This window comes from Salvelinus sp. IW2-2015, unplaced genomic scaffold (genome assembly GCF_002910315.2).
Source record: "Salvelinus sp. IW2-2015 unplaced genomic scaffold, ASM291031v2 Un_scaffold1889, whole genome shotgun sequence".
NCBI lineage: Eukaryota > Metazoa > Chordata > Actinopteri > Salmoniformes > Salmonidae > Salvelinus > Salvelinus sp. IW2-2015.
This window is the reverse complement of record NW_019943251.1, coordinates 107,247-116,973: the sequence shown is the minus strand read 5'-3', so window position 1 is coordinate 116,973 and position 9,727 is coordinate 107,247.

The following is a 9,727-nucleotide window of genomic DNA, read 5'->3' as shown; positions in this document are numbered from 1 at the left end:
AGAGAGAGATAGAGTGGCGATGAGGGGGGGGGACTCGGAAGAGGGATTGATGTGAGACCTGCAGATGCGGGGAATGGATGAGACATGGAGAGTTTATGGATGGGAAAGTGAGGGGATGGATGGAGAGTGGGGAGGAGGGCGCATGGATGGATGGGATGAGTGTGAGAGGGGTATGTAGGGAGCAGTGATGTCACAGACGGGGCATGGATTTGGACGAGTGGAGAGGGGATGGATGGAGAGTGGATGAGGGGCATGGATGAGAGAGTGGAGAGGGAATGGATGGGCAGTGGAGCGGGGCATGGTATGGAGAGTGGAAGAGGAGGATGGATGGAGCAGTTGGAGGGGGGGATGGTATGGAAGGAGTGCGTGTATGCAGGGAGGCAATGGAGAGTGGAGGAGAGTAGGGATGATGAGTGTGAGAGGGGCATGTGATGGAGAGCAAGAGATGGGATGAGGAGAGAGAGAAGATGATGGCAGAGAGAGAGATGGTATGGAGATGATTGGGAGAATGGTATGGAGACTGCGCATGAGGGGATGGATTTCTTCAGGTATTCACTTGGCGTGGGCAAGTTATAAGGGGTCGGTTGGCGGTTAATGCTGCTGTTATCTAGAGTACAGTTGCATTGTTGATGGTGACTCTCACTGGTCGCCAGGTGAGAGGGGTGATGACGACAGGAGGAATTTCTCTCTGTCTCATTTATGTGTCTAGAACATTTTTGTTTTGTTTACTCTAATGTTGTCTCTTTTCTGCCTTGGCATACCTGTCCTCTCTTCCGCTTGCTCCTCTCTCTTTCTCCTCTCTCTTTCTCCTCTCTCTTCTCATCTTCTTCTTTCTCATCTCTTCTCTATTCTCTCTTTCTCCAATCTCTCTCTTCTCTCTCTCTGCTCCTCTCGCTGCTCCTCTCCTCTTGGTCTCATCTCTCTTTCTCTCTCTCTTTCTCCTGCTCGCTGCTTCTTTCTCGCTTGCCCTCTCTCTTCTCATCTTCTCTTCTCATCTCTCTCCTTTCTTCTTCTCGTCTCGCTCTCCTCTTATCTCTCCTGCTTCTCTCTCCTCTTTCTCTCCTCTCTCTCTCCCTCTCTTCTCTCTTGCCTGGCTTTCTCCGTCTTTTCTGCCTACTTTCTCTACCCTCTCTCTCTCTCCTCTTTCTCCTCTCTCTTTTCTCGATCTCTCTTTCTCCTCTCGGCTGTGCTTCTCTCGCTGCTCCTCTCTCTTTCTCAATCTCTCTTTCTCATCTCCGCTCTCTCTTCTCTCTCTCCGCTGCTCCTCTCTCGCTGCCTCTCTCTCTTTCTCCTCTTTCTCTCCTCTTTCTCTCCCTCTCGGTCTCTCCCTCTTTCTCCTCTCTTCTCCTCTCTTTCTCTCTCGTTCGCTCTCTTTCATCTCGCTGCTTCTCTCGCTGCTCCTTCTCGCTGCCTCTCTCTCGTGTTCTCATCTCAATCTCTTCTGGCTTAGGCCTCTCAGCCAATCAAAACCATCCTAGTGCCACAGGCTAAAACCTTGCCTTTGAACTGAAGGCCAGCAGCCATATTGGGTTGTTAGTATATTATGTGTGTTTATATACGCGTGCAGATGTTTTTTATACAATCCATGTCACCAGGTAACATGGAGAGGTCAGTGAATAATGATCACATCCACCTTCTGCTCTGTATCTTGCAATTATCTGTTGTGGCTTTTAAAGTCCTTCATTGAAGCAATAACAAAGCAGATGACCATCCATGATATCAACATTACAGTTGTAACCGTGTTATGAGCCTATACAGTGTTTGTTTACGTTTACATTGTTTACAAACGTTGGAATAAAACAAGTTTCTATTTTGGGTTCTGATGGGGTACGACAGTTAAAATAAGCTCATGAGGCATTTCTAAGTTATATGCTTCATATATGCTTATATGTTAAGTCAATGGGTATAATTAATTAATAAGTCCAGAAATGGATGTAGAAACGAATGGTTCTAGCTTTAAACTCGGTTACCATGGCAACCCTGTGACCAAAATGAAAACAACATTCTGGCCATCATTCCCCCACGTTCCGCTGTGGTCGGGTGTGTGGTATCCAATTAAGGCAGCTGGTACCTAAAAGAGCAAAGTTAATTGTTTCAGGAAGATTCCTCTTGTTTTACCACATACACACACACACACACACACACACCTACACACACACACACACACACACAGCCTCTTCACACATATAATCTCACTAAGCTTTAGACTGCAGGGAGTTTCCTGTAACGTTCCTTATCTCTTTGCCATACTGGAAGAAACGGGGTCAAAGGTGACTCTGTCTGCGGTAGACCTGTCACAAACCCACAATCTAGCTCACTGTTCTCAATACCAGAAACGTTTGGGTGTGTCATTCTACGTGCGTCAGCCAGTGTGTTTGTGTGTGTGTGTTTGTGCGTGTGTGTGTGCACACTTTAAAGCGCGTGTGTTTGTGTGTGTGTGTGTTTGTGCGTGTGTGCACACTTTAAAGCGCGTGTGTTTGTGTGTGTTTGTGTTTGTGCGTGTGTGCACACTTTAAAGCGCGTGTGTTTGTGTGTGACACAGCCGAGAACATCCTTCAGCTGTGCTTCCGTTTTCTGTCGATAGCTCTGCAACAGCTGAGTTCAGCTGGACCTGCACAAGCAAAGGAAGGTTTCTCAACAACAATGACAAATCACCAGAACGGCTTACCAAGAAAAACGTCCAAAAGGACTAATTCAAGGTACAAAGGAGTTGGAGCCACAGTAAAGACAGAGATTGATTTCTTATTGCTCACTTTAATCCATTGTACAGGATGTGAACAGGTGACGGAGGTTTCTACGTCAAGCTGACGTCTTCCTCAGAGTGACCTGACCTTTCCACATACTTCCTCTTTATAGGCTAGTGGCTCATTGAGACACAACAATGTATCAACATTATAATTTGTTTCAAGGTAAATTATAGCACAAAATAATAAGAGAAAGAGTCATGTCGCCATGTCAAAATATATATACAGTGGGGAGAACAAGTATTTGATACACTGACGATTTTGCAGGTTTTCCTACTTACAAAGCATGTAGAGGTCTGTCATTTTTATCATAGGTACACTTCAACTGTGAGAGAAGGAATCTAAAACAAAAATCCAGAAAATCACATTGTATGATTTTTAAGTAATTAATTTGCATTTTATTGCATGACATAAGTATTTGATACATCAGAAAAGCAGAACTGAATATTTGGTACAGAAACCTTAGTTTGCAATTACAGAGATCATATGTTTCCTGTAGTTCTTGACCAGGTTTGCACACACTGCAGCAGGGATTTTGGCCCACTCCTCCATACAGACCTTCTCAGAATCCTTCAGTTCTCTGGGCGCTGTCGCTGGCAATACGGACTTTCGCTCCCTTCCAATTTTCTACTTGGGTTCACGTCTGGAGACTGGCTAGGCGCCACCCGACCGACTTGAGAGCTTGCTTGACGGAGCCACTCCCTTAGTTGCCCTGGCTGTGTTGTTTCGGGTCGGTTGTCATGCTGCGGAAGACCCAGCCATCGACCTCATCTTCAATGTTCTTTACTGGAAGGGTTGTTGGCAGATCTCGCGATACATGGACCCCATCCATGCCTCCCTCAATACAGGTGCAGTCGTCCTGTCTTCCCTTTGCAGAAAAGCTACTCCCCAAAGAATGATGTTTCCACCTCATGCTTCACGTTGGGATGTGTGTTCTTTGCGGGTTTACTCATCCTTCTATTCCTCCCAAACACGGCGAGTGGAGTTAGAACGCAAAAAGCTCTATTTGTCTCATCACGACCCACAGTGACCTTCTCTCCCCATTCCTCCTCTGATCATCCAGATGCATTGCAAAACTTCAGACGGGCCTGGACATGCGCTGCTTGAGCAGGGGACCTTGCCGTGCCGCTGCAGATTTTAATCCATGACGGCGTAGTGTGGTTACGAATGTTTTCTTTGAGCACTCGTTGTCCCAGCTCTCTTCAGTCATTGCCAGGTCCTGGCCGTGTAAGTTCTGGGGCGCTATCCCTCACCATTCCTCATGATCAATTGATGGCCCACGAGGTCGAATCTGCATGGACCCACAGACCGAGGGTGAATTGAACCGTCATCTTGAACTTCCTTTCCATTTTCTAATATGTGCCAAAATCCAGTTTGCCTTCTCACCAAGCGCCTGCCTATTAGTCGCTGTAGCCCATCCCAGCCTTGGTACAGGTCTACAATTTCATCCCTGCATGTCCCTACACAGCTCTCCTGTCTTGGCCATTTGGAGAGGGTGCGAGTTGTTTGATTCGAGTGTCGTGGACAGGTGTCTTTATACAGCGTAACGCAGTTTCAAACAGGTGCCACGTTAATTACAGGCTAATGAGTGGGAAGACAGGACGGCTCTCTTAAAGAACAAAACTAACAGGTCTGTGAGAGCCGATCTCACTGGTTGTGGTGATCAAATACTTTATGTCATGCAATAAAATGCAAATTAATACTTAAAAATCATACATGTGATTTTCTGGATTTTGTTTAGATTCCGTTCTCTCACAGTTGAAGTTGTACCTATGATAAAAATGACAGACCTCTACATGCTTGTAAGTAGGAAAACCTGCAAAATCGTCAGTGTATCAAATACTTGTTCTCCCCACTGTATATATATAGTGATATTTGGGTTTCTGTGAATCTGGTTGACACAGAGACCCAAAAAATGAAGGCAAACAACATTATAGCAAACGAGGAACAAAGTGACAAAACCATCGTTTAGCCCCTTTAGATCTTTCACAGTGTCTAAGGATTACTCTCAGAATGCCTCCTTTGTTTAAGTCACGTCACAATGTCACCTTCCTCCTGTGAAATGTGAAACGTGTTACGTATGGCTTAAATCAGCAGGAGAAGGTCCAGCCATAGTTGGCTCCGTTTTGTTTGACCATGAACAGCAGGGGGAAGGTCACCATAGTTGGCTCGTTATAGTTTGACCAATACATACAGCAGGGAGCGAGTCAGCCATAGTTGGCTCGTTAGTTTACCATACAATCGCAGCGGCGAGCGAAGCGTCAGCCCATAGTTCGCTCGTTTAGTTTGACCAATACCATCAGAGGAAGGCAAGGCTGCTACCCATACGATTGGCTCGTTTAGTTTGACCAATACCAATCAGCAGGAGAAGGCAGCCATTAGTTGGCTCGTTTAGGTTGACCAATACACATCACGCAGGAGGCAATCGGTCAACGGCCGTAGCTGGCTCGTTTAGTTTGACCAATACAATCAGCAGGGAGGAAGTCAGCCATAGTTGCGCTCGTTTAGTTTGCACCAATACAATCAGCAGGGAGGAAGGTCAGCCATAGTTGGCTCGTTTAGTTTTGACCAATACAAGCCACGCAGGGAGAAGGTCAGCCATAGTTGGCTCGTTAGTTTGACCAATACAATCAGCAGCAGGAGAAGGTCAGCCATAGTTGGCTCGTTTAGTTTGACCAATTACAATCAGCAGGAGGAAGGTCAGCCATAGTTGGCTCGTTTAGTTTGACCAATACAATCCACGCAGGAAGGAGTCACCATAGTTGGCTCGTTTAGTCTTGACCAATACAATCAGCAGGGAAGTCAGCCATTGAGTTCGCTCGTTATGTTTGACCAATAGAAGTGACGCCAGGGAGGAAGGTCAGCCATAGTTGGCCTCGTTTAGTTGACCAATACAATCAGCAGGAGGAAGGTCAGCCCATAGTTGGCTCGTTTATTTACACAATACAATCAGCAGGAGGCAAGGTCAGCCATATTGGCTCGTTTAGTTGACCAATACATCAGCAGGAGGAAGTCAGCCATTTCTAGTTGACCAATCAATCAGCAGGGAGGAAGTCAGCCATAGTTGGCTCGTTTAGTTTGACCAATAACAATCAGCAGGCAGGAGCAGCTCAGCCTCATTGCCCATCCCCTTACTTTGACCAATACAATCAGCAGGAGCAAGGCCAGCCATCAGTTTGGCTCGTTTTAGTTGACCAACTACACATCCAAGCAGGAGCCCAGCCAATAGTTGGCTCGTTTAGTTTGACCAATACAATCAGCAGGGAGGAAGGTCAGCCATAGTTGGCTCGTTTAGTTTGACCAATACAAGCAGCATCGCAACAGATGCAGTAAGCGTGTATAGTAAATAAACTCAGCAAAAACAGAAACATCCTCTCACTGTCAACTGCGTTTATTTTCATGTTTCAAACTTAAATATTTGTATGAACATAACAAGATTCAACAACTGGGATATAAACTGAAAAAGTTCCACAGACATGTGACTAACAGAAATTGAATAATATGTCCCTGAACAAAGGGGGGGTCAAAATCAAAAGTAACAGTCAGTATCTGGTGTGGCCACCAGCTGCATTAAGTACTGCAGTGCATCTCCTCCTCATGGACTGCACCAGATTTGCCAGTTCTTTCTGTGAGATGTTACCCCACTCTTCCACCAAGGTACCTGCAAGTTCCCGGACATTTCTGGGGGGAATGGCCCTAGCCCTCACCCTCCGATCCAACAGGTCCCAGACGTGGTCAAGTGGATTGAGATCCGGGCTCTTCGCTGGCCATGGCAGAACACTGACATTCCTGTCTTGCAGGAAATCACGCACAGAACGAGCAGTATGGCTGGTGGCATTGTCATGCTGGAGGGTCATGTCAGGATGAGATTGCAAGGGTACCACATGAGGGAGGAGGATGTCTTCCTGTAACTCACAGCATTGAGATTGCCTGCAATGACAACAAGCTCAGGCCGATGATGCTGTGACACACCGCCCCAGACCATGACGGACCCTCCACCTCCAAATCGATCCCGACTCGTCAGTGAAGAGCACTTTTTGCCAGTCCTGTCTGGTCCAGCGATGGTGGGTTTGTGCCCGTAGGCGATGTTGCTGGTGATGTCTGGTGAGGACCTGCCTTACAAAAGGCCTACAAGCCCTCAGTACAGCCTCTCTCAGCCTATTGCGGACAGTCTGAGTACTGATGGAGGGATTGTGCGTTTCTGGTGTAACTCTGTCTGTTGCTGTTGCCATCCTGTACCTGTCCCGCAGGTGTGATGTTCGGATGTACTGATCCTGTGCAGGTGCTGTTAAAAGTGGTCTGCCACTGCGAGGATGATCAGCTGTCCGTCCTGTCTCCCTGTAACGCTGTCTTAGGCGTCTCACAGTACAGACATTGCAATTTATTGCCCTGGCCACATCTGCAGTCCTCATGCCTCCTTGCAGCATGCCTAAGGCACGTTAACGCAGATGAGCAGGGACTCTGGGCATTTTTATTTTGGTGTTTTTCAGAGTCKGTAGAAAGGCCTCTTTAGTGTCCTAAGTTTCATAACTGTGACCTTATTTGCCTACCATCTGTAAGTTGTTAGTGTCTTAACAACCGTTCAACAGGTGCATGTTCATTATTTGTTTATGGTTCACTGAACAAGCATGGGAAACAGTGTTTAAACCCTTTACAATGAAGATCTGTGAAGTTATTTGGATTTTTACAAATTATCTTTGAAAGACAGGGTCCTGAAAAAAGGACGTTTCTTTTTTTGCTGAGTTTAGTATATGACATTTGTGGTGCTACAATTAACAAAGCTTTGCCTTTTGTATTCTTGACCTGTTCTCGGGTGATAAAGAACTTTAGTATTGGTCGTATTGTCACATTCTACACGGTGGCCACACTTGTAACTGCTATTGGACTACCTGGCAGCCAAGTATCACACTTCTTGGGCAGCTGCTGTGCGTAATGGAATCGGATAGATTCGGATCACTTAGATAGATTTGGATCACTTATGAGGATGTTCCAGTGTTTCAGTACAATGGATTTGACACGACCGACACATGGGCCGTACTCCGTGGAAACAACACGACCGACACATGGTCCGTACTCCGTGGAAACAACACGACCGGCACATGGGCCGTACTCCGTGGAAACAACACGACCAGCACATGGGCCGTACTCCGTGGAAACAACACGACCGACACATGGGCCGTACTCCGTGGAAACAACACGTGGGCCGTACTCCGTGGAAACAACACGACCGACACGATGGGCCGTACTCCGTGGAAACAAACACGACCGGCACGATGGGCCGTACTCCGTGGAAACAACACGAGGTCCGCACGATGGGCCGTACTCCGTGGAAACAACACGACCGGCACATGGCGCGTACTCCGTGGAAACAACACGACCGGCACATGGGCCGTAACTCCGTGGAACAACACGACCGGCACATGGGCCGTACTCCGTGGAAACAACACGACCGGCACATGGGCCGTACTCCGTGGAAACAACACGACCGGCACATGGGCCGTACTCCGTGGAAACAACACGACCGGCACACTGGGCCGTACTCGCCGTACTCCGTGGAAACAACACGACCGGCACATGGGCCGTACTCCGTGGAAACAACACGACCGGCACATGGGCCGTACTCCGTGGAAAAACACAAACGTGGGGGTGTTTTGTCCTGGTTTGTACTAGTGCGCGTGGGTAGGCTTTGACGTTCAGTCTCTAGCACGGGTATAGGCCTGTTCAATGACACTCTTATCCGCGTGGCAGGAACCTGGTGCGCATATCATTATCTTTGCACTCGGAATCTATGTCTGCACTATAGTTAGGTCAGAGTCTTAGGAACTGACCCAACAGTATGTCCTGCTTAAGGTATACCTGGTGGTTACTGTCTGCACCTAAAAGTCTATTCCTACTCTGGATTGCGGAAGATGGTAGACACCAACATGTTATTTTATTTTTGTGGATTGTAAGATCCAATAAGTCTATTTTCTCCTGACTTCTCTCTGCTGTGAATTTGAGATGGGGGTAAGAGAAGTTAATATATGAAATGAACTCGGAGAGGAGAGCGTCAGTAACGTTCCATACCAAGATGTCCTCAAAGTATATTTTCTGGAAATATGGGTTTTTCTTGACTTCATAAATTAAGTTCTCCTCCCATTATCCCATCAATAAATGTGCATAGTTAGGAACGAATGCAGCTCCCATCGCTGTACACCGAATCTGTTTGTAGAAACTGCCCGCGTATGGGAAGTAATTTGATGAGGGATTTTTCAGTGAGAGACAGAATAAATTGAGGCCTGTGTCATGCGGGATATTAGTGTAGAGAGACTGAACGTCAAGTGTAACCAAGATGCTTTCAGTGTCGCATCTATAGTTCTTTATTGTCTTAAGCACACCCCTGGTATCTCCTGAAAAAGGCTGGCATGGCTAGCACACATGTAGAGGTGAAGAAATGTTTACCCCTTTCTCAACACACTGAGAAAGGGGTTCAATAGGGCTACTGTTAACTGACACTGTGGGATGTAAAGGAGGTTTATCCATACTTTGATGTATTTTGGGTTAGCCTTAATAAACAGGCTGGGTGTGACGTATTCTTTGTTTCCGTTATCCAACCCTCTGAAAGAGCGTTATCAATGAAGCTAGTACCATAATACCATAATAAACCCTCCCTTATCAGCATTTATCACAATATCAAATCAAACTTTATTTGTCACATGTGCCGAATACAACAAGTGTAGACCTTACCGTGAAATGATTACTTACAGTTGAAGTCGGAAGTTTACGTACACCTTAGCCAAATACATTTAAACTCAGTTTTTCACAATTCCTGACATTTAATCCTAGTAAAAATTCCCTGTCTTAGGTCAGTTAGGATCACCACTTTTTATTTTAAGAATGTGAAATGATTTATTTCAGCTTTTATTTCTTTCATCACATTCCCAGTGGGCCAGAAGTTTTCATACACTCAATTAGTATTTGGTAGCATTGCCTTTTAAATTGTT